The sequence below is a fragment of the Salmo salar genome, unplaced genomic scaffold (genome assembly GCF_905237065.1).
Source record: "Salmo salar unplaced genomic scaffold, Ssal_v3.1, whole genome shotgun sequence".
Classification (NCBI taxonomy): domain Eukaryota; kingdom Metazoa; phylum Chordata; class Actinopteri; order Salmoniformes; family Salmonidae; genus Salmo; species Salmo salar.
The window spans coordinates 20,001-45,000 of record NW_025547551.1 but is presented as its reverse complement, the minus strand read 5'-3'; the positions used below and the strand labels follow the sequence as shown (position 1 = coordinate 45,000).

At 46.9% G+C, this 25,000-nt stretch overlaps 1 pseudogene; it reads left to right on the top strand.

Moving 5' to 3' along the window:
- The window catches only part of LOC123731953 (epidermal growth factor receptor kinase substrate 8-like), a 44,226-nt pseudogene that overhangs the window by 5,896 nt on the left and 13,330 nt on the right, over positions 1–25,000 (top strand).

The following is a 25,000-nucleotide window of genomic DNA, read 5'->3' as shown; positions in this document are numbered from 1 at the left end:
AAGGATGTTCCTATGTCCTCGATGCCATAGAAGGCTGTTCCCTATGTCCTCGATGCCATAGAAGGATGTTCCTATGTCCTCGATGCCATAGAAGGATGTTCCTATGTCCTCGATGCCATAGAAGGCTGTTCCCTATGTCCTCGATGCCATAGAAGGCTGTTCCCTATGTCCTCGATGCCATAGAAGGCTGTTCCCTATGTCCTCGATGCGATAGAAGGCTGTTCCCTATGTCCTCGATGCCATAGAAGGCTGTTCCCTATGTCCTCGATGCCATAGAAGGCTGTTCCCTATGTCCTCGATGCCATAGAAGGCTGTTCCCTATGTCCTCGATGCCATAGAAGGATGTTCCTATGTCCTCGATGCCATAGAAGGATGTTCCTATGTCCTCGATGCCATAGAAGGATGTTCCTATGTCCTCGATGCCATAGAAGGATACCGTATCAAAGGGGCTCTGGAGTTGGCTTCATATCCAACAGATAATTAGTCTTGATGAGTCATTAGAGCTCGATATTGAGTCAGATCATTATCCTTCCTCTCATTATCCCTCCTCTCATTATCCCTCTCATTATCCCTCCTCTCATTATCCCCCTCTCATTATCTATCCCCCCTCTCATTATCTATCCCCCTTCTCATTATCTAACCCTCCTCTCATCTGTCCATCACCTCACACATTATCTATCCCTCCTCTCATTATCCCTCCTCTCATCTCTCCATCACCTCACTCACAGGAACAGATGGAATATACTTCCTCCACACATCAGCCAAACATAGAAAGAAAGGTAGACTCAAACATCACCCTGTTTGGTGTGTGTGTGTTTGGTGTGTGTGTGTGTGTGTGTTTGGTGTGTGTGTTGCCAAGGCTTCACAATCTTCTGCAAAACCAAATGCCAGATTCTATGTTATCAGAACAACCAGGGAAATTGAACTCAAGGTTGGGGCTTTTGAGTGTGAAATACAGACGTGATAATGTATGGACACGATAACGTACATGCATGATAATGTATACAGGTGATCATGTACACAGACGATCATGCATACACACGATAATGCGGTAATATGGTAATGTACATATGTGATAATGTATACACACAATAACGTACAGACACGATAATGTATTGTGATCATGTATAGCCACGATAATGTATATATATATGTGATAATGCATATCTTTGATAGTGTATAGACGTGATAATGTATAGAGGTGATTATGTATAGACATGATAACGTATAGGCATGATAACGTATAGACGTGATAATGTATAGACGTGATAATGTATAGACATGATAATGTATAGACATGATAATGTATAGACATGATAATGTATAGACATGATAATGTATAGACGTGATAACGTATAGACATGATAATGTATATGCGTGATAATGTATATGCGTGATAACGTATAGACGTGATAACGTATAGACGTGATAACGTATAGACGTGATAATGTAGAGATGTGATAATGTAGAGACGTGATAATGTAGAGACGTGATAACGTATAGGCGTGATAACGTATAGACGTGATAACGTATAGACGTGATAACGTATAGACGTGATAATGTATAGACGTGATAATGTACTGTACCCTGAGGCTGTAGAACAGAACACACTCCAACCTATCAGGGAGCAGAGAGCTTTGTTTGGTTCTGCAGAAGAGACTGATAACCTGGAAGTGTTTTCTCTCTTTCGCTCCCGCTGGACCTTCTGTTCTGAGAGAAAGTCACCCTGGATCCCCCTGTTGTTGTAGAACACTAGAACACTTCACCTGTTGTTGTAGAACACTAGAACACTTCACCTGCTGTTGTAGAACACTAGAACACTTCACCTGTTGTTGTAGAACACTAGAACACTTCACCTGCTGTTGTAGAACACTAGAACACTTCACCTGTTGTTGTAGAACACTAGAACACTTCACCTGTTGTTGTAGAACACTAGAACACTTCACCTGTTGTTGTAGAACACTAGAACACTTCACCTGCTGTTGTAGAACACTAGAACACTTCACCTGCTGTTGTAGAACACTAGAACACTTCCCCTGCTGTTGTAGAACACTAGAACACTTCACCTGTTGTTGTAGAACACTAGAACACTTCACCTGCTGTTGTAGAACACTAGAACACTTCAACCTGCTGTTGTAGAACACTAGAACACTTCAACCTGCTGTTGTAGAACACTAGAACACTTCAACCTGCTGTTGTAGAACACTAGAACACTTCACCTGCTGTTGTAGAACACTAGAACACTTCCCCTGCTGTTGTAGAACACTAGAACACTTCAACCTGCTGTTGTAGAACACTAGAACACTTCACCTGCTGTTGTAGAACACTAGAACACTTCAACCTACTGTTGTAGAACACTAGAACACTTCAACCTGCTGTTGTAGAACACTAGAACACTTCCCCTGCTGTTGTAGAACACTAGAACACTTCACCTGCTGTTGTAGAACACTAGAACACTTCACCTGCTGTTGTAGAACACTAGAACACTTCACCTGCTGTTGTAGAACACTAGAACACTTCCCCTGCTGTTGTAGAACACTAGAACACTTCAACCTGCTGTTGTAGAACACTAGAACACTTCCCCTGCTGTTGTAGAACACTAGAACACTTCACCTGCTGTTGTAGAACACTAGAACACTTCACCTGCTGTTGTAGAACACTAGAACACTTCCCCTGCTGTTGTAGAACACTAGAACACTTCACCTGCTGTTGTAGAACACTAGAACACTTCAACCTGCTGTTGTAGAACACTAGAACACTTCAACCTGCTGTTGTAGAACACTAGAACACTTCACCTGTTGTTGTAGAACACTAGAACACTTCAACCTGCTGTTGTAGAACACTAGAACACTTCAACCTGCTGTTGTAGAACACTAGAACACTTCACCTGCTGTTGTAGATCACTAGAACACTTCAACCTGCTGTTGTAGAACACTAGAACACTTCACCTGCTGTTGTAGAACACTAGAACATTTCCCCTGCTGTTGTAGAACACTAGAACACTTCACCTGCTGTTGTAGAACACTAGAACACTTCACCTGCTGTTGTAGAACACTAGAACACTTCAACCTGCTGTTGTAGAACACTAGAACACTTCACCTGCTGTTGTAGAACACTAGAACACTTCACCTGCTGTTGTAGAACACTAGAACACTTCAACCTGCTGTTGTAGAACACTAGAACACTTCCCCTGCTGTTGTAGAACACTAGAACACTTCACCTGCTGTTGTAGAACACTAGAACACTTCACCTGTTGTTGTAGAACACTAGAACACTTCACTACTGGTAGTCTGTAGTCCTTAGCTCCACTCCCCTAATAACCCCTACTACTGGTAGTGTGTAGTCCTTAGCTCCACTCCCCTAATAACCCCTACTACTGGTAGTCTGTAGTCCTTAGCTCCACTCCCCTAATAACCCCTACTACTGGTAGTCTGTAGTCCTTAGCTCCACTCCCCTAATGACCCCTACTACTGGTAGTCTGTAGTCCTTAGCTCCACTCCCCTAATAACCCCTACTACTGGTAGTCTGTAGTCCTTAGCTCCACCCCCCTAATAACCCCTACTACTGGTAGTCTGTAGTCCTTAGCTCCACTCCCCTAATACTGGTAGTCTGTAGTCCTTAGCTCCACTCCCCTAATAACCCCTACTACTGGTAGTCTGTAGTCCTTAGCTCCACTCCCCTAATAACCCCCACTACTGGTAGTCTGTAGTCCTTAGCTCCACTCCCCTAATAACCCATACTACTGGTAGTCTGTAGTCCTTAGCTCCACTCCCCTAATAACCCCCACTACTGGTAGTCTGTAGTCCTTAGCTCCACTCCCCTAATAACCCCTACTACTGGTAGTCTGTAGTCCTTAGCTCCACTCCCCTAATAACCCCTACTACTGGTAGTCTGTAGTCCTTAGCTCCACTCCCCTAATAACCCCTACTACTGGTGGTCTGTAGTCCTTAGCTCCTCTCCCCTAATAACCCCTACTACTGGTGGTCTGTAGTCCTTAGCTCCACTCCCCTGATAACCCCTACTACTGGTAGTCTGTAGTCCTTAGCTCCACTCCCCTGATAACCCCTACTACTGGTGGTCTGTAGTCCTTAGCTCCACTCCCCTAATAACCCCTACTACTGGTAGTCTGTAGTCCTTAGCTCCACTCCCCTAATAACCCCTACTACTGGTAGTCTGTAGTCCTTAGCTCCACTCCCCTAATAACCCCTACTACTGGTAGTCTGTAGTCCTTAGCTCCACTCCCCTAATAACCCCTACTACTGGTAGTCTGTAGTTCTTAGCTCCACTCCCCTAATAACCCCTACTACTCGTAGTCTGTAGTTCTTAGCTCCACTCCCCTAATAACCCCTACTACTGGTAGTCTGTAGTCCTTAGCTCCACTCCCCTAATGACCCCTACTACTGGTAGTCTGTAGTCCTTAGCTCCACTCCCCTAATGACCCCTACTACTGGTAGTCTGTAGTCCTTAGCTCCACTCCCCTAATGACCCCTACTCCTGGTAGTCTGTAGTCCTTAGCTCCACTCCCCTAATAACCCCTACTACTGGTAGTCTGTAGTCCTTAGCTCCACTCCCCTAATAACCCCTACTACTGGTAGTCTGTAGTCCTTAGCTCCACTCCCCTAATAACCCCTACTACTGGTAGTCTGTAGTTCTTAGCTCCACTCCCCTAATAACCCCTACTACTGGTAGTCTGTAGTTCTTAGCTCCACTCCCCTAATAACCCCTACTACTGGTAGTCTGTAGTCCTTAGCTCCACTCCCCTAATAACCCCTACTACTGGTAGTCTGTAGTCCTTAGCTCCACTCCCCTAATGACCCCTACTACTGGTAGTCTGTAGTCCTTAGCTCCACTCCCCTAATAACCCCTACTACTGGTAGTCTGTAGTCCTTAGCTCCACCCCCCTAATAACCCCTACTACTGGTAGTCTGTAGGCCTTAGCTCCACTCCCCTAATAACCCCTACTACTGGTAGTCTGTAGTCCTTAGCTCCACTCCCCTAATAACCCCTACTACTGGTAGTCTGTTGTCCTTAGCTCCACTCCCCTAATAACCCCTACTACTGGTAGTCTGTAGTCCTTAGCTCCACTCCCCTAATAACCCCTACTACTGGTAGTCTGTAGTCCTTAGCTCCACTCCCCTAATAACCCCTACTACTGGTAGTCTGTAGTCCTTAGCTCCACTCCCCTAATAACCCCTACTACTGGTAGTCTGTAGTCCTTAGCTCCACTCCCCTAATAACCCCTACTACTGGTAGTCTGTAGTCCTTAGCGCCACTCCCCTGATTGTTTGACATTTGAAGTCAGTAACACAGGACTGTGCATCGTGTAACCCTAGGTTACTTTAAACTCCCGTCGGACAAATGGAATCGCAAATTCCTTACTCGAGGATTGAGTAAGTTTTTTGTTGAATCAGTGTGTTTGTCTCTTTATGTAACTCAACTTATCCTTGTGATTCCCCCCCCCATCGTTGTCAACCCTCAGCCTGATACCAGCCCCCCACCCCTCAGCCCCACCACCCTGATACCAGCCCCCAGCCTCCACCACCCTGATACCAGCCCCCACCACCCTGATACCAGCCCCCACCACCCTGATACCAGCCCCCACCACCCTCAGCCCCCACCACCCTGATACCAGCCCCCACCCCTCAGCCCCACCACCCTGATATCAGCCCCCAGCCCCCACCCTCAGCCCCCACCACCCTGATACCAGCCCCCACCACCCTGATACCAGCCCCCACCCTCAGCCCCCACCACCCTGATACCAGCCCCCACCACCCTGATACCAGCCCCCACCCTCAGCCCCCACCACCCTGATACCAGCCCCCCACCACCCTGATACCAGCCCCCACCCTCAGCCCCCCACCACCCTGATACCAGCCCCCACCACCCTGATACCAGCCCCCCACCACCCTGATACCAGCCCACAGCCCACACCCTCAGCCCCCCACCACCCTGATACCAGCCCACAGCCCACACCCTCAGCCCCCACCCTCAACCCCCACCACCCTGATACCAGCCCCCACCCTCAGCCCCACCACCCTGATACCAGCCCCCAGCCCCCACCCTCAGCCCCCCTCACCCTGATACTGGCCCCCACCACCCTGATACCAGCCCCCACCCTCAGCCCCACCACCGTGATACCAGCCCCCACCACCCTGATACCAGCCCCCACCCTCAGCCACCACCCTCAGCCCACCACCCTCAGCCACCACCCTCAGCCCCCCCACCCTGATACCAGCCCCACCACCCTGATACCAGCCCCACCACCCTCAGCCCCACCACCCTGATACCAGCCCCACCACCCTGATACCAGCCCCCACCCTCAGCCCCACCACCCTGATACCAGCCCCACCACCCTGATACCAGCCCCACCACCCTCAGCCCCACCACCCTCAGCCCCACCACCCTGATACCAGCCCCACCACCCTGATACCAGCCCCACCACCTTCAGCCCCACCACCCTGATACCAGCCCCACCACCCTGATACCAGCCCCACCACCCTCAGCCCCACCACCCTGATACCAGCCCCACCACCCTCAGCCCCACCACCCTGATACCAGCCCCACCACCCTGATACCAGCCCCACCACCCTGATACCAGCCCCACCACCCTGATACCAGCCCCACCACCCTGATACCAGCCCCACCACCCTGATACCAGCCCCACCACCCTCAGCCCCACCACCCTGATACCAGCCCCACCACCCTGATACCAGCCCCCACCACCCTGATACCAGCCCCACCACCCTGATACCAGCCCCCACCACCCTGATACCAGCCCCCACCACCCTGATACCAGCCCCACCACCCTGATACCAGCCCCACCACCCTCAGCCCCACCACCCTGATACCAGCCCCACCACCCTCAGCCCCACCACCCTGATACCAGCCCCACCACCCTCAGCCCCACCACCCTGATACCAGCCCCCACCACCCTGATACCAGCCCCCACCACCCTGATACCAGCCCCCCACCCTCAGCCCCACCACCTTCAGCCCCACCACCCTGATACCAGCCCCAACACCCTCAGCCCCACCACCCTGATACCAGCCCCCACCACCCTCAGCCCCACCACCCTCAACCCTCCAGGATCCCCCCACAGTTCCTCAATAGCTGCTCCCTCAACCCTCCAGATCCCCCCACAGTTCCCCAATAGCTGCACCCTCAACCCTCCACGATCCCCCCCACAGTTCCCCATTAGCTGCTCCCTCAACCCTACACGATCCCCCCCACAGTTCCCCATTAGCTGCTCCCTCAACCCTCCACGATCCCCCCACAGTTCCCCATTAGCTGCTCCCTCAACCCTCCACGATCCCCCCACAGTTCCCCATTAGCTGCTCCCTCAACCCTCCAGATCCCCCCACAGTTCCCCAATAGCTGCACCCTCAACCCTCCACGATCCCCCCCACAGTTCCCCATTAGCTGCTCCCTCAACCCTCCACGATCCCCCCCACAGTTCCCCATTAGCTGCTCCCTCAACCCTCCACGATCCCCCCCCACAGTTCCCCATTAGCTGCTCCCTCAACGATCCCCCCCCACAGTTCCCCATTAGCTGCTCCCTCAACCCTCCAGGATCCCCCCCACAGTTCCCCAATAGCTGCTCCCTCAACCCTCCACGATCCCCCCCCACAGTTCCCCCATTAGCTGCTCCCTCAACCCTCCACGATCCCCCCCACAGTTCCCCATTAGCTGCTCCCTCAAACCTCCACGATCCCCCCCACAGTTCCCCATTAGCTGCTCCCTCAACCCTCCACGATCCCCCCCACAGTTCCCCATTAGCTGCTCCCTCAACCCTCCAGATCCCCCCACAGTTCCCCAATAGCTGCACCCTCAACCCTCCACGATCCCCCCACAGTTCCCCAATAGCTGCTCCCTCAACCCTCCACGATCCCCCCACAGTTCCCCAATAGCTGCTCCCTCAACCCTCCACGATCCCCCCACAGTTCCCCAATAGCTGCTCCCTCAACCCTCCAAGATCCCCCCACAGTTCCCCAATAGCTGCTCCCTCAACCCTCCACGATCCCCCCCCACAGTTCCCCATTAGCTGCTCCCTCAACCCTCCACGATCCCCCCCACAGTTCCCCATTAGCTGCTCCCTCAACCCTCCACGATCCCCCCCACAGTTCCCCATTAGCTGCTCCCTCAACCCTCCAGATCCCCCCACAGTTCCCCAATAGCTGCACCCTCAACCCTCCACGATCCCCCCACAGTTCCCCAATAGCTGCTCCGTCAACCCTCCACGATCCCCCCACAGTTCCCCAATAGCTGCTCCCTCAACCCTCCACGATCCCCCCACAGTTCCCCAATAGCTGCTCCCTCAACCCTCCAAGATCCCCCCACAGTTCCCCAATAGCTGCTCCCTCAACCCTCCACGATCCCCCCCACAGTTCCCCAATAGCTGCTCCCTCAACCCTCCACGATCCCCCCCACAGTTCCCCATTAGCTGCTCCCTCAACCCTCCACGATCCCCCCCACAGTTCCCCATTAGCTGCTCCCTCAACCCTCCACGATCCCCCCACAGTTCCCCAATAGCTGCTCCCTCAACCCTCCACGATCCCCCCCCCACAGTTCCCCAACAGCTGCTCCCTCAACCCTCCAAGATCCCCCCGACAGTTCCCCATTAGCTGCTCCCTCAACCCTCCACGATCCCCCCACAGTTCCCCATTAGCTGCTCCCTCAACCCTCCACGATCCCCCCCACAGTTCCCCAATAGCTGCTCCCTCAACCCTCCACGATCCCCCCCCCAAGAACCCCCACAATGCACCAACAACCAAGAGAATGAACTAAAGAGACAAAAAGGACAAGACAAGACAACGGCAAACAACAAAAAATAAAATCTAAAAATAATGAATTTAAAACGAAGGACATGAAGGACAAGTGAAATCATAACAGCGACGCCAACTGGATATGTTTGTGTGCATGTCTGGCTCTATTACATGTATGTGCGTGTTCTGTGTTTATTTGAATGAGAGTGTGTGTGTGTGTGTGTGTGTGTGTGTGTGTGTGTGTGTGTGTGTGTGTGTGTGTGTGTGTGTGTGTGTGTGTGTACAAACACCTGCAATGCATCAGCCTCAGGCAAACCGGCATTAGTTGTAAAAACACTGCCCCTTAGTGTCATTCAAATGTACTTTTTATTATGATTTTATTTAGACTTTACATATATATATATATATATATTTTTTACTTTTGACCATCATTCTATCTCCCACACAGCCACTCCCACTTGTCTCCAATTCCACATCCCCAACTCTCCGCTTCCCTCAGCCCATCCCATCTATCTCTGCTGGCCACCCACTTCCTGTTTCAACCCTCCGCTTCCCTCAGCCCATCCCATCTATCTCTGCTGGCCACCCACTTCCTGTTTCAACCCTCCGCTTCCCTCAGCCCATCCCATCTATCTCTGCTGGCCTCCCACTTCCTGTTTCAACCCATACCAACCCTCCGCTTCCCTCAGCCCATCCCCAACACTCAGCCCATCCCATCTATCTCTGCTGGCCACCCACTTCCTGTTTCAACCCATACCAACCCTCCGCTTCCTCAGCCCATCCCAACCCTCCGCTTCCCTCAGCCCATCCCATCTATCTTTCTGCTGGCCACCCACTTCCTGTTTCAACCCATCCCAACCCTCCGTTTCCCTCAGCCCATCCCATCTATCTCTGCTGGCCACCCACTTCCTGTTTCAACCCATCCCAACCCTCCGTTTCCCTCAGCCCATCCCATCTATCTCTGCTGGCCTCCCACTTCCTGTTTCAACCCATCCCAACCCTCCGCTTCCCTCAGCCCATCCCCAACCCTCAGCCCATCCCATCTATCTGCTGGCCTCCCACTTCCTGTTTCAACCCATACCAACCCTCCGCTTCCCTCAGCCCACCCCATCTATCTCTCCTGGTCACCCACTTCCTGTTTCAGCCCATCCCAACCCTCCGCTTCCCTCAGCCCATCCCATCTATCTCTAATGGCCTCCCACTTCCTGTTTCAACCCTCCGCTTCCCTCGGCCCACCCCATCTATCTCTCCTGGTCACCCACTTCCTGTTTCAACCCATACCAACCCTCCGCTTCCCTCAGCCCACCCCATCTATCTCTCCTGGTCACCCACTTCCTGTTTCAACCCATCCCAACCCTCCGCTTCCCTCGGCCCATCCCATCTATCTCTGCTGGCCACCCACTTCCTGTTTCAACCCTCCGCTTCCCTCAGCCCATCCCATCTATCTCTGCTGGCCTCCCACTTCCTGTTTCAACCCATCCCAACCCTCCGCTTCCCTCAGCCCATCCCAACCCTCCGCTTCCCTCGGCCCATCCCATCTATCTCTGCTGGCCTCCCACTTCCTGTTTCAACCCTCCGCTTCCCTCAGCCCATCCCATCTCTCTCTGCTGGCCTCCCACTTCCTGTTTCAACCCTCCGCTTCCCTCGGCCCATCCCATCTATCTCTGCTGGCCTCCCACTTCCTGTTTCAACCCTCCGCTTCCTCGGCCCATCCCATCTATCTCTGCTGGCCTCCCACTTCCTGTTTCAACCCTCCGCTTCCCTCGGCCCATCCCATCTATCTCTGCTGGCCACCCACTTCGGGTTTCTACGCAACACATATCTTTCAACAATACTGTGATGTTTAATGATACTGGAGTTCTCCCTGAGGATGATTTCTGATACTGGAGTTCTCCCTGAGGATGATTCCTAATACTGGAGTTCTCCCTGAGGATGATTCCTAATCCTGGAGTTCTCCCTGAGGATGATTCCTAATACTGGAGTTCTCCCTGAGGATGATTCCTAATCCTGGAGTTCTCCCTGAGGATGATTCCTAATACTGGAGTTCTCCCTGAGGATGATTCCTAATACTGGAGTTCTCCCTGAGGATGATTCCTAATACTGGAGTTCTCCCTGAGGATGATTCCTAATACTGGAGTTCTCCCTGAGGATGATTCCTAATACTGGAGTTCTCCCTGAGGATGATTCCTAATACTGGAGTTCTCCCTGAGGATGATTCCTAATACTGGAGTTCTCCCTGAGGATGATTCCTAATACTGGAGTTCTCCCTGAGGATGATTCCTAATACTGGAGTTCTCCCTGAGGATGATTCCTAATACTGGAGTTCTCCCTGAGGATGATTCCTAATCCTGGAGTTCTCCCTGAGGATGATTCCTAATACTGGAGTTCTCCCTGAGGATGATTCCTAATACTGGAGTTCTCCCTGAGGATGATTCCTAATACTGGAGTTCTCCCTGAGGATGATTCCTAATACTGGAGTTCTCCCTGAGGATGATTCCTAATACTGGAGTTCTCCCTGAGGATGATTCCTAATACTGGAGTTCTCCCTGAGGATGATTCCTAATACTGGAGTTCTCCCTGAGGATGATTCCTAATACTGGAGTTCTCCCTGAGGATGATTCCTAACACTGGAGTTCTCCCTGAGGATGATTCCTAATACTGGAGTTCTCCCTGAGGATGATTCCTAATACTGGAGTTCTCCCTGAGGATGATTCCTAATACTGGAGTTCTCCCTGAGGATGATTCCTAATACTGGAGTTCTCCCTGAGGATGATTCCTAATACTGGAGTTCTCCCTGAGGATGATTCCTAATACTGGAGTTCTCCCTGAGGATGATTCCTAATACTGGAGTTCTCCCTGAGGATGATTCCTAATACTGGAGTTCTCCCTGAGGATGATTCCTAATACTGGAGTTCTCCCTGAGGATGATTCCTAATACTGGAGTTCTCCCTGAGGATGATTCCTAATACTGGAGTTCTCCCTGAGGATGATTCCTAATACTGGAGTTCTCCCTGAGGATGATTCCTAATACTGGAGTTCTCCCTGAGGATGATTCCTAACATGTACCGGATGATTCCTAACATGTACCATGTTACAATGGTACCACGTGAACCTACCAGACATGCTATAATATGACTGTAGTTCTGTGTAGATGCTATAATATGACTGTAGTTCTGTCTAGATGCTGTAATATGACTGTAGTTCTGTGTAGATGATATAATATGACTGTAGTTCTGTCTAGATGCTATAATATGACTGTAGTTCTGTCTAGATGCTATAATATGACTGTAGTTCTGTCTAGATGCTATAATATGACTGTAGTTCTGTGTAGATGCTATAATATGACTGTAGTTCTGTGTAGATGCTGTAATATGACTGTAGTTCTGTCTAGATGCTATAATATGACTGTAGTTCTGTCTAGATGCTATAATATGACTGTAGTTCTGTCTAGATGCTGTAATATGACTGTAGTTCTGTGTAGATGCTGTAATATGACTGTAGTTCTGTCTAGATGCTGTAATATGACTGTAGTTCTGTCTAGATGCTATAATATGACTGTAGTTCTGTCTAGATGCTGTAATATGACTGTAGTTCTGTCTAGATGCTGTAATATGACTGTAGTTCTGTCTAGATGCTATAATATGACTAGTTCTGTGTAGATGCTATAATATGACTGTAGTTCTGTCTAGATGCTACAATATGACTGTAGTTCTGTGTAGATGCTGTAATATGACTGTAGTTCTGTGTAGATGCTATAATATGACTGTAGTTCTGTGTAGATGCTTTAATATGACTGTAGTTCTGTCTAGATGCTGTAATATGACTGTAGTTCTGTCTAGATGCTGTAATATGACTGTAGTTCTGTCTAGATGCTGTAATATGACTGTAGTTCTGTCTAGATGCTGTAATATGACTGTAGTTCTGTCTAGATGCTATAATATGACTGTAGTTCTGTCTAGATGCTGTAATATGACTGTAGTTCTGTCTAGATGCTGTAATATGACTGTAGTTCTGTCTAGATGCTATAATATGACTGTAGTTCTGTCTAGATGCTGTAATATGACTGTAGTTCTGTCTAGATGCTGTAATATGACTGTAGTTCTGTCTAGATGCTGTAATATGACTGTAGTTCTGTCTAGATGCTGTAATATGACTGTAGTTCTGTGTAGATGATATAATATGACTGTAGTTCTGTCTAGATGCTATAATATGACTGTAGTTCTGTCTAGATGCTATAATATGACTGTAGTTCTGTCTAGATGCTATAATATGACTGTAGTTCTGTGTAGATGCTATAATATGACTGTAGTTCTGTGTAGATGCTGTAATATGACTGTAGTTCTGTCTAGATGCTATAATATGACTGTAGTTCTGTCTAGATGCTATAATATGACTGTAGTTCTGTCTAGATGCTGTAATATGACTGTAGTTCTGTGTAGATGCTGTAATATGACTGTAGTTCTGTCTAGATGCTGTAATATGACTGTAGTTCTGTCTAGATGCTATAATATGACTGTAGTTCTGTCTAGATGCTGTAATATGACTGTAGTTCTGTCTAGATGCTGTAATATGACTGTAGTTCTGTCTAGATGCTATAATATGACTAGTTCTGTGTAGATGCTATAATATGACTGTAGTTCTGTCTAGATGCTACAATATGACTGTAGTTCTGTGTAGATGCTGTAATATGACTGTAGTTCTGTGTAGATGCTATAATATGACTGTAGTTCTGTGTAGATGCTTTAATATGACTGTAGTTCTGTCTAGATGCTGTAATATGACTGTAGTTCTGTCTAGATGCTGTAATATGACTGTAGTTCTGTCTAGATGCTGTAATATGACTGTAGTTCTGTCTAGATGCTGTAATATGACTGTAGTTCTGTCTAGATGCTATAATATGACTGTAGTTCTGTCTAGATGCTGTAATATGACTGTAGTTCTGTCTAGATGCTGTAATATGACTGTAGTTCTGTCTAGATGCTATAATATGACTGTAGTTCTGTCTAGATGCTGTAATATGACTGTAGTTCTGTCTAGATGCTGTAATATGACTGTAGTTCTGTCTAGATGCTGTAATATGACTGTAGTTCTGTCTAGATGCTATAATATGACTGTAGTTCTGTCTAGATGCTGTAATATGACTGTAGTTCTGTCTAGATGCTATAATATGACTGTAGTTCTGTCTAGATGCTATAATATGACTGTAGTTCTGTCTAGATGCTGTAATATGACTGTAGTTCTGTCTAGATGCTGTAATATGACTGTAGTTCTGTCTAGATGCTGTAATATGACTGTAGTTCTGTCTAGATGCTGTAATATGACTGTAGTTCTGTGTAGATGCTATAATATGACTGTAGTTCTGTCTAGATGCTGTAATATGACTGTAGTTCTGTCTAGATGCTGTAATATGACTGTAGTTCTGTGTAGATGCTGTAATATGACTGTAGTTCTGTGTAGATGCTGTAATATGACTGTAGTTCTGTCTAGATGCTGTAATATGACTGTAGTTCTGTCTAGATGCTATAATATGACTGTAGTTCTGTCTAGATGCTGTAATATGACTGTAGTTCTGTCTAGATGCTGTAATATGACTGTAGTTCTGTCTAGATGCTGTAATATGACTGTAGTTCTGTCTAGATGCTGTAATATGACTGTAGTTCTGTCTAGATGCTGTAATATGACTGTAGTTCTGTCTAGATGCTGTAATATGACTGTGTCCTGTCTAGATGCTATAATATGACTGTAGTTCTGTCTAGATGCTATAATATGACTGTAGTTCTGTCTAGATGCTGTAATATGACTGTAGTTCTGTCTAGATGCTGTAATATGACTGTAGTTCTGTCTAGATGCTGTAATATGACTGTAGTTCTGTCTAGATGCTGTAATATGACTGTAGTTCTGTCTAGATGCTGTAATATGACTGTAGTTCTGTCTAGATGCTATAATATGACTAGTTCTGTGTAGATGCTATAATATGACTGTAGTTCTGTCTAGATGCTACAATATGACTGTAGTTCTGTGTAGATGCTGTAATATGACTGTAGTTCTGTGTAGATGCTATAATATGACTGTAGTTCTGTGTAGATGCTTTAATATGACTGTAGTTCTGTCTAGATGCTGTAATATGACTGTAGTTCTGTCTAGATGCTGTAATATGACTGTAGTTCTGTCTAGATGCTGTAATATGACTGTAGTTCTGTCTAGATGCTGTAATATGACTGTAGTTCTGTCTAGATGCTATAATATGACTAGTTCTGTGTAGATGCTATAATATGACTGTAGTTCTGTCTAGATGCTACAATATGACTGTAGTTCTGTCTAGATGCTTTAATATGACTGTAGTTCTGTCTAGATGCTGTAATATGACTGTAGTTCTGTCTAGATGCTGTAATATGACTGTAGTTCTGTCTAGATGCTGTAATATGACTGTAGTTCTGTCTAGATGCTATAATATGACTGTAGTTCTGTCTAGATGCTGTAATATGACTGTAGTTCTGTCTAGATGCTGTAATATGACTGTAGTTCTGTCTAGATGCTATAATATGACTGTAGTTCTGTCTAGATGCTGTAATATGACTGTAGTTCTGTCTAGATGCTGTAATATGACTGTAGTTCTGTCTAGATGCTGTAATATGACTGTAGTTCTGTCTAGATGCTATAATATGACTGTAGTTCTGTCTAGATGCTGTAATATGACTGTAGTTCTGTCTAGATGCTATAATATGACTGTAGTTCTGTCTAGATGCTATAATATGACTGTAGTTCTGTCTAGATGCTGTAATATGACTGTAGTTCTGTCTAGATGCTGTAATATGACTGTAGTTCTGTCTAGATGCTGTAATATGACTGTAGTTCTGTCTAGATGCTGTAATATGACTGTAGTTCTGTGTAGATGCTATAATATGACTGTAGTTCTGTCTAGATGCTGTAATATGACTGTAGTTCTGTCTAGATGCTGTAATATGACTGTAGTTCTGTGTAGATGCTGTAATATGACTGTAGTTCTGTCTAGATGCTGTAATATGACTGTAGTTCTGTCTAGATGCTGTAATATGACTGTAGTTCTGTCTAGATGCTATAATATGACTGTAGTTCTGTCTAGATGCTGTAATATGACTGTAGTTCTGTCTAGATGCTGTAATATGACTGTAGTTCTGTCTAGATGCTGTAATATGACTGTAGTTCTGTCTAGATGCTGTAATATGACTGTAGTTCTGTCTAGATGCTGTAATATGACTGTAGTTCTGTCTAGATGCTGTAATATGACTGTGTCCTGTCTAGATGCTATAATATGACTGTAGTTCTGTCTAGATGCTATAATATGACTGTAGTTCTGTCTAGATGCTGTAATATGACTGTAGTTCTGTGTAGATGCTGTAATATGACTGTAGTTCTGTCTAGATGCTGTAATATGACTGTAGTTCTGTCTAGATGCTGTAATATGACTGTAGTTCTGTCTAGATGCTGTAATATGACTGTAGTTCTGTCTAGATGCTGTAATATGACTGTAGTTCTGTCTAGATGCTATAATATGACTAGTTCTGTGTAGATGCTATAATATGACTGTAGTTCTGTCTAGATGCTACAATATGACTGTAGTTCTGTGTAGATGCTGTAATATGACTGTAGTTCTGTGTAGATGCTATAATATGACTGTAGTTCTGTGTAGATGCTTTAATATGACTGTAGTTCTGTCTAGATGCTGTAATATGACTGTAGTTCTGTCTAGATGCTGTAATATGACTGTAGTTCTGTCTAGATGCTGTAATATGACTGTAGTTCTGTCTAGATGCTGTAATATGACTGTAGTTCTGTCTAGATGCTATAATATGACTAGTTCTGTGTAGATGCTATAATATGACTGTAGTTCTGTGTAGATGCTTTAATATGACTGTAGTTCTGTGTAGATGCTGTAATATGACTGTAGTTCTGTGTAGATGCTGTAATATGACTGTAGTTCTGTCTAGATGCTGTAATATGACTGTAGTTCTGTCTAGATGCTGTAATATGACTGTAGTTCTGTCTAGATGCTATAATATGACTGTAGTTCTGTCTAGATGCTGTAATATGACTGTAGTTCTGTCTAGATGCTATAATATGACTGTAGTTCTGTCTAGATGCTATAATATGACTGTGTCCTGTCGTTCTCCAGAACAACGGAAGAACTACACCAAAAACAGCATCAACAGCATGACTAACACCTCCCAGTACCACGTAGAGGTCAGTCTACATACAGCATGACTACCACCCTCACAGTACCACGTAGAGGTCAGTCTACTACTGTACATACAGCATGACGAACACCTCCCAGTACCACGTAGAGGTCAGTCTACTACTGTACATACAGCATGACTAACACCCTCACAGTACCACGTAGAGGTCAGTCTACTACTGTACATACAGCATGACGAACACCTCCCAGTACCACGTAGAGGTCAGTCTACTACTGTACATACAGCATGACGAACACCTCCCAGTACCACGTAGAGGTCAGTCTACTACTGTACATACAGCATGATGAACACCTCCCAGTACCACGTAGAGGTCAGTCTACTACTGTACATACAGCATGACTACCACCCTCACAGTACCACGTAGAGGTCAGTCTACTACTGTACATACAGCATGACTACCACCCTCCCAGTACCACGTCGAGGTCAGTCTACTACTGTACATACAGCATGACGAACACCTCCCAGTACCACGTAGAGGTCAGTCTACATACAGCATGACGAACACCTCCCAGTACCACGTAGAGGTCAGTCTACTACTGTACATACAGCATGACGAACACCTCCCAGTACCACGTAGAGGTCAGTCTACTACTGTACATACAGCATGACGAACACCTCCCAGTACCACGTAGAGGTCAGTCTACATACAACATGACTAACACCTCCCAGTACCACGTAGAGGTCAGTCTACTACTGTACATACAGCATGACGAACACCTCCCAGTACCACGTAGAGGTCAGTCTACTACTGTACATACAGCATGACGAACACCTCCCAGTACCACGTAGAGGTCAGTCTACTACTGTACATACAGCATGACGAACACCTCCCAGTACCACGTAGAGGTCAGTCTACTACTGTACATACAGCATGACGAACACCTCCCAGTACCACGTAGAGGTCAGTCTACTACTGTACATACAGCATGACGAACACCCTCACAGTACCACGTAGAGGTCAGTCTACATACAGCATGACGAACACCTCCCAGTACCACGTCAAGGTCAGTCTACATACAGCATGACGAACACCTCCCAGTACCACGTCGAGGTCAGTCTACATACAGCATGACGAACACCTCCCAGTACCACGTAGAGGTCAGTCTACTACTGTACATACAGCATGACGAACACCCTCACAGTACCACGTAGAGGTCAGTCTACATACAGCATGACGAACACCTCCCAGTACCACGTCGAGGTCAGTCTACTACTGTACATACAGCATGACGAACACCTCCCAGTACCACGTAGAGGTCAGTCTACTACTGTACATACAGCATGACGAACACCCTCACAGTACCACGTAGAGGTCAGTCTACATACAACATGACTAACACCCTCACAGTACCACGTTGAGGTCAGTCTACATACAGCATGACTAACACCCTCACAGTACCACTTTGAGGTCAGTCTACTACTGTACATACAGTGTGTTAGTGGTAGGGTAGAGATTGTTACTAATCTCCCCCCTCTGTGTCCCAAACCCTCTCCCCCTCTCCCATCTCTCCTATCCCCTCTGTGTCCCCAAACGCTCTCCCCCCTCTCCTATCCCCTCTGTGTTCCCAAACCCTCTCCCCTCTCCCATCTCTCCCCCCTCTGTGTCCCCAAACCCTCTCCCCTCTCCCATCTCTCCTATCCCCTCTGTGTCCCCAAACCCTCTCCCCCTCTCCTATCCCCTCTGTGTCCCAAACCCTCTCCCCCTCTCCCATCTCTCCTATCCCCTCTGTGTCCCCAAACCCTCTCCCCCTCTCCCATCTCTCCCCCTCTGTGTCCCCAAACCCTCTCCCCCTCTCCCGTCTCTCCTATCCCCTCTGTGTCCCAAACCCTCTCCCCTCTCCCATCTCTCCTATCCCCTCTGTGTCCCCAAACCCTCTCCCCCTCTCCCATCTCTCCTATCCCCTCTGTGTCCCCAAACCCTCTCCCCTCTCCCGTCTCTCCTATCCCCTCTGTGTCCCCAAACCCTCTCCCCCTCTCCCGTCTCTCCTATCCCCTCTGTGTCCCCAAACCCTCTCCCCTCTCCCGTCTCTCCTATCCCCTCTGTGTCCCCAAACCCTCTCCCATCTCTCCCCCCTCTGTGTTCCCAAACCCTCTCCCATCTCCCATCTCTCCCCCTCTGTGTTCCCAAACCCTCTCCCCATCTCCCATCTCTCCCCCTCTGTGTCCCAAACCCTCTCCCCCCTCTCCTTTCTCCCCTCAGCACCTGACCACATTTGTTCTGGACAGGAAGGAAGCCATGATCAACACTGAGGATGGAATCAGGAAGCTCCGCCTCCTGGACGCCAAGGGAAAGGTGAGGCGCAGGAGATAATGATTCTGTTTCCCATCTGCTGTACAGATCCAATATATTCCTATTGGTTTTGATAATGTAGCTTCTGTACAGATCCAATATATTCCTATTGGTTTGATAATGTAGCTGCTGTACAGATCGAATGTATTCCTATTGGTTTGATAATGTAGCTGCTGTACAGATCCAATATATTCCTATTGGTACAGATCCAATGTATTCCTATTGATTTGATAATGTAGCTGCTGTACAGATCCAATATATTCCTATTGGTTTGATAATGTAGCTGCTGTACAGATCCAATATATTCCTATTGGTTTGATAATGTAGCTGCTGTACAGATCCAATGTATTCCTATTGGTTTGATAACGTAGCTGCTGTAAAGATCCAATATATTCCTATTGGTTTGATAATGTAGCTGCTGTACAGATCCAATGTATTCCTATTTGTTTGATAATGTAGCTGTTGTACAGATCCAATATATTCCTATTGGTTTGATAATGTAGCTGCTGTACAGATCCAATATATTCCTATTGGTTTGATAATGTAGCTGCTGTCCAGATCCAATATATTCCTATTGGTTTTGATAATGTAGCTGCTGTACAGATCCAATATATTCCTATTGGTTTGATATTAGGTATGGACCCAGGACATGCTGCTGCAGGTGGAGGAGAAGACGGTCAGCCTCATCGACCCAGAGACCAAGGTGGGTGAGCAGAAAGGCCGTCTGAAGGGACCAGCTGTGGTACGCTGGACAGGGGCATCATGGGACCTACTGGCTAGACCAGCGGTATCATATCAGGGAATTACTGAAAGTTATCTGGCTACTGGCTCTCTCGAAAAAAAACGATTTATGCTTGACGGAGGTGCTGTACGGAAGGTGACTGTCACAGGCGTCGTAAAATGGAGCCCGAGACGGAGCGTGGATAGTGCTCATTTTCGAAATCTTTTAATGAACACACTTGACAAAATAACAAAAAACGACCAACACAGTCCCGTCAGGTACACTCAGACGACTAGAACGGAAAACAACTACCCACAAACCCCAAAAGGAAAAACAGGCTGCCTGAGTATGGCTTCCAATCAGAGACAACGAAAGTGCAGAGGCCAGCTGGCGCCCCGTACCCCATGGCCGTGTCCACCTGTTGTAATGTTGACGCTAGACGGGGTGTCCTGTATGAACACAACTTCCTTCACAACAGCTCTGCCATGCTCAGGGAAACGCCAGATCTATTGATGCCCTGACTTCTACAGAGGTCGTACCGCTGTAACGCTGTAACAGTCCACTACAGAGGTCGTACCACTGTAACGCTGTAACAGTCCACTACAGAGGTCGTACCACTGTAACGCTGTCACAGCTCACTACGGAGGTCGTACCACTGTAACGCTGTCACAGCTCACTACAGAGGTCGTACCACTGTAACGCTGTACAGCCACTACAGAGGTCGTATCACTGTAACGCTGTAACAGCCCACTACAGAGGTCGTACCACTGTCACAGCTCACTACAGAGGTCGTACCACTGTCACAGCCCACTACAGAGGTCGTACCACTGTCACAGCCCACTACAGAGGTCGTACCACTGTCACAGCCCACTACAGAGGTCGTACCACTGTAACACTGTAACAGCCCACTACAGAGGTCGTACCACTGTACCACTGTACAGCCACTACAGAGGTCGTACCGCTGTACAGCCACTACAGAGGTCGTACCACTGTAACGCTGTAACAGTCCACTACAGAGGTCGTACCACTGTAACGCTGTACAGTCACTACAGAGGTCGTACCACTGTAATGCTGTACAGTCACTACAGAGGTCGTACCACTGTAACAGTCCACTACAGAGGTCGTACCACTGTAACGCTGTCACAGCCCACTACAGAGGTCGTACCACTGTAACGCTGTCACAGCCCACTACAGAGGTCGTACCACTGTAACGCTGTACAGCCACTACAGAGGTCGTACCACTGTAACGCTGTACAGCCACTACAGAGGTCGTACCACTGTACAGCCACTACAGAGGTCGTACCACTGTAACGCTGTCACAGCCCACTACAGAGGTCGTACCACTGTAACGCTGTCACAGCCCACTACAGAGGTCGTACCACTGTAACGCTGTACAGCCACTACAGAGGTCGTACCACTGTAACGCTGTCACAGCCCACTACAGAGGTCGTACCACTGTAACGCTGTACAGTCACTACAGAGGTCGTACCACTGTAACGCTGTCACAGCCCACTACAGAGGTCGTACCACTGTAACGCTGTCACAGCCCACTACAGAGGTCGTACCACTGTAACGCTGTCACAGCCCACTACAGAGGTCGTACCACTGTAACGCTGTCACAGCCCACTACAGAGGTCGTACCACTGTAACGCTGTCACAGCCCACTACAGACAGCGGATTGACCATGCAAAGCCTTTAACAAGGACGGTTTTGTTCAGTGTTTTGATCAGTGGTTTGATCACTCGGACAACATCCAGTGAAATTGCAGAGCGCCAAATTCAAAAACAGAAATTCTCATAATAAACATAAAAGATAAAAGTGTTATACCCCAGCTTAAAGATTAACTTCTTGTTAATCCAACCGCTGTGTCAGATTTCAAAAAAGGCTTTACGGCGAAAGCAAACCATGCGATTATCTGAGAACAGCGCCCAGCAGACAAATCATTACAAACAGTTAGCAGCCAAATAGAGGAGTAACAAAAGTAAGAAATAGCCATAAAATGAATCACTTACCTTTGACGATCTTCATACGGTTGCACTCCGAAGACTCCGTGTTACACAATACATGTTCGTTTTGTTCGATAATGTCCCTCTTTGTGTCCAAAAATCTCAATCTTTTGTTGGTGCGTTTTGTTCAGTATTCCAGACGAAAAATCTAAAAAGTACCGTAAAGGTTCATAGAAACATGTCAAACGATGTTTATAATCAATCCTCAAGTTGTTTTTGTCGTAAATAATCGATAATATTTCAACCGGACAAAAAGCTTCGTCGATAGAAAACGAGAAACTAGAATGTCGCGCTCCCGGTCGCGCGCTGGACTCATGTCTGGAAATGTCCACTGTCCACTCATTGAAAGTGCTGTATCTCCTTCATTTTTCAGAGTAAAAGCCTGAAACAATGCCTAAAGACTGGCCACATGTAGAAGAAGCCATAGAAATCGTGAACTGGGTCATAAGTCTTTGTTTGGTGGATAGGCTTTCAATGGAAAAAAACAGGCATTTCAAAATAAAGGCACTTCTTGGATGGATTTTCTTCAGGTTTTCGCCTGCCGTATCAGTTCTGTTATACTCACAGACATTATTTTAACAGTTTTGGAAACTTTAGAGTGTTTTCTATCCAAATCTACCAATTATATGCATATCCTAGCTTCTGGGCCTGAGTAGCAGGCAGTTTACTTTGGGCCGAACGCTGCCCCTACCCTAGTGAGGTTAACTTTCCTCTGGGAACTTTGTACACCAAGTTTTAACCACAAGTTCACAGTGACTCCATAACTACCTTAATGACCTGAATATTCAGAGGCTGACCTGTCTGTTTGGGCTGGCCTCAGTACAGTTTTAAGCTGGTTCTGTTAACTGACCTGTTTGTTTGGGCTGGCCTCAGTACAGTTTTTAAGCTGGTTAACTGACCTGTTTGTTTGGGCTGGCCTCAGTACAGTTTTAAGCTGGTTCTGTTAACTGACCTGTTTGTTTGGGCTGGCCTCAGTACAGTTTTTAAGCTGGTTCTGATAACTGACCTGTTTGTTTGGGCTGGCCTCAGTACAGTTTTAAAGCTGGTTCTGTTAACTGACCTGTTTGTTAGGGCTGGCCTCAGTACAGTTTTTAAGCTGGTTAACTGACCTGTTTGTTTGGGCTGGCCTCAGTACAGTTTTTAAGCTGGTTCTGATAACTGACCTGTTTGTTTGGGCTGGTCTCAGTACAGTTTTTAAGCTGGTTCTGTTAACTGACCTGTTTGTTTGGGCTGGCCTCAGTACAGTTTTTAAGCTGGTTAACTGACCTGTTTGTTTGGGCTGGCCTCAGTACAGTTTTTAAGCTGGTTCTGATAACTGACCTGTTTGTTTGGGCTGGTCTCAGTACAGTTTTTAAGCTGGTTCTGTTAACTGACCTGTTTGTTTGGGCTGGCCTCAGTACAGTTTTTAAGCTGGTTCTGTTAACTGACCTGTTTGTTAGGGCTGGTCTCAGTACAGTTTTAAGCTGGTTCTGTTAACTGACCTGTTTGTTAGGGCTGGCCTCAGTACAGTTTTTAAGCTGGTTCTGATAACTGACCTGTTTGTTTGGGCTGGCCTCAGTACAGTTTTAAGCTGGTTAACTGACCTGTTTGTTTGGGCTGGTCTCAGTACAGTTTTTAAGCTGGTTAACTGACCTGTTTGTTTGGGCTGGTCTCAGTACAGTTTTTAAGCTGGTTCTGATAACTGACCTGTTTGTTTGGGCTGGTCTCAGTACAGTTTTAAAGCTGGTTAACTGACCTGTTTGTTTGGGCTGGTCTCAGTACAGTTTTAAAGCTGGTTAACTGACCTGTTTGTTTGGGCTGGCCTCAGTACAGTTTTTAAGCTGGTTCTGATAACTGACCTGTTTGTTTGGGCTGGTCTCAGTACAGTTTTAAGCTGGTTCTGTTAACTGACCTGTTTGTTAGGGCTGGTCTCAGTACAGTTTTTAAGCTGGTTAACTGACCTGTTTGTTTGGGCTGGCCTCAGTACAGTTTTAAGCTGGTTCTGTTAACTGACCTGTTTGTTTGGGCTGGTCTCAGTACAGTTTTAAGCTGGTTCTGTTAACTGACCTGTTTGTTAGGGCTGGTCTCAGTACAGTTTTTAAGCTGGTTAACTGACCTGTTTGTTTGGGCTGGTCTCAGTACAGTTTTTAAGCTGGATAACTGACCTGTTTGTTAGGGCTGGTCTCAGTACAGTTTTTAAGCTGGTTAACTGACCTGTTTGTTAGGGCTGGTCTCAGTACAGTTTTTAAGCTGGTTAACTGACCTGTTTGTTTGGGCTGGCCTCAGTACAGTTTTTAAGCTGGTTAACTGACCTGTTTGTTTGGGCTGGTCTCAGTACAGTTTTTAAGCTGGTTAACTGACCTGTTTGTTTGGGCTGGTCTCAGTACAGTTTTTAAGCTGGTTAACTGACCTGTTTGTTTGGGCTGGTCTCAGTACAGTTTTTAAGCTGGATAACTGACCTGTTTGTTTGGGCTGGTCTCAGTACAGTTTTTAAGCTGGTTTTGATAACTGACCTGTTTGTTTGGGCTGGCCTCAGTACAGTTTTTAAGCTGGTTAACTGACCTGTTTGTTTGGGCTGGTCTCAGTACAGTTTTTAAGCTGGATAACTGACCTGTTTGTTTGGGCTGGTCTCAGTACAGTTTTTAAGCTGGTTAACTGACCTGTTTGTTAGGGCTGGTCTCAGTACAGTTTTTAAGCTGGTTAACTGACCTGTTTGTTAGGGCTGGCCTCAGTACAGTTTTTAAGCTGGTTAACTGACCTGTTTGTTTGGGCTGGTCTCAGTACAGTTTTTAAGCTGGATAACTGACCTGTTTGTTTGGGCTGGCCTCAGTACAGTTTTTAAGCTGGATAACTGACCTGTTTATTTGGGCTGGCCTCAGTACAGTTTTTAAGCTGGTTAACTGACCTGTTTGTTTGGGCTGGTCTCAGTACAGTTTTTAAGCTGGTTAACTGACCTGTTTGTTTGGGCTGGTCTCAGTACAGTTTTTAAGCTGGATAACTGACCTGTT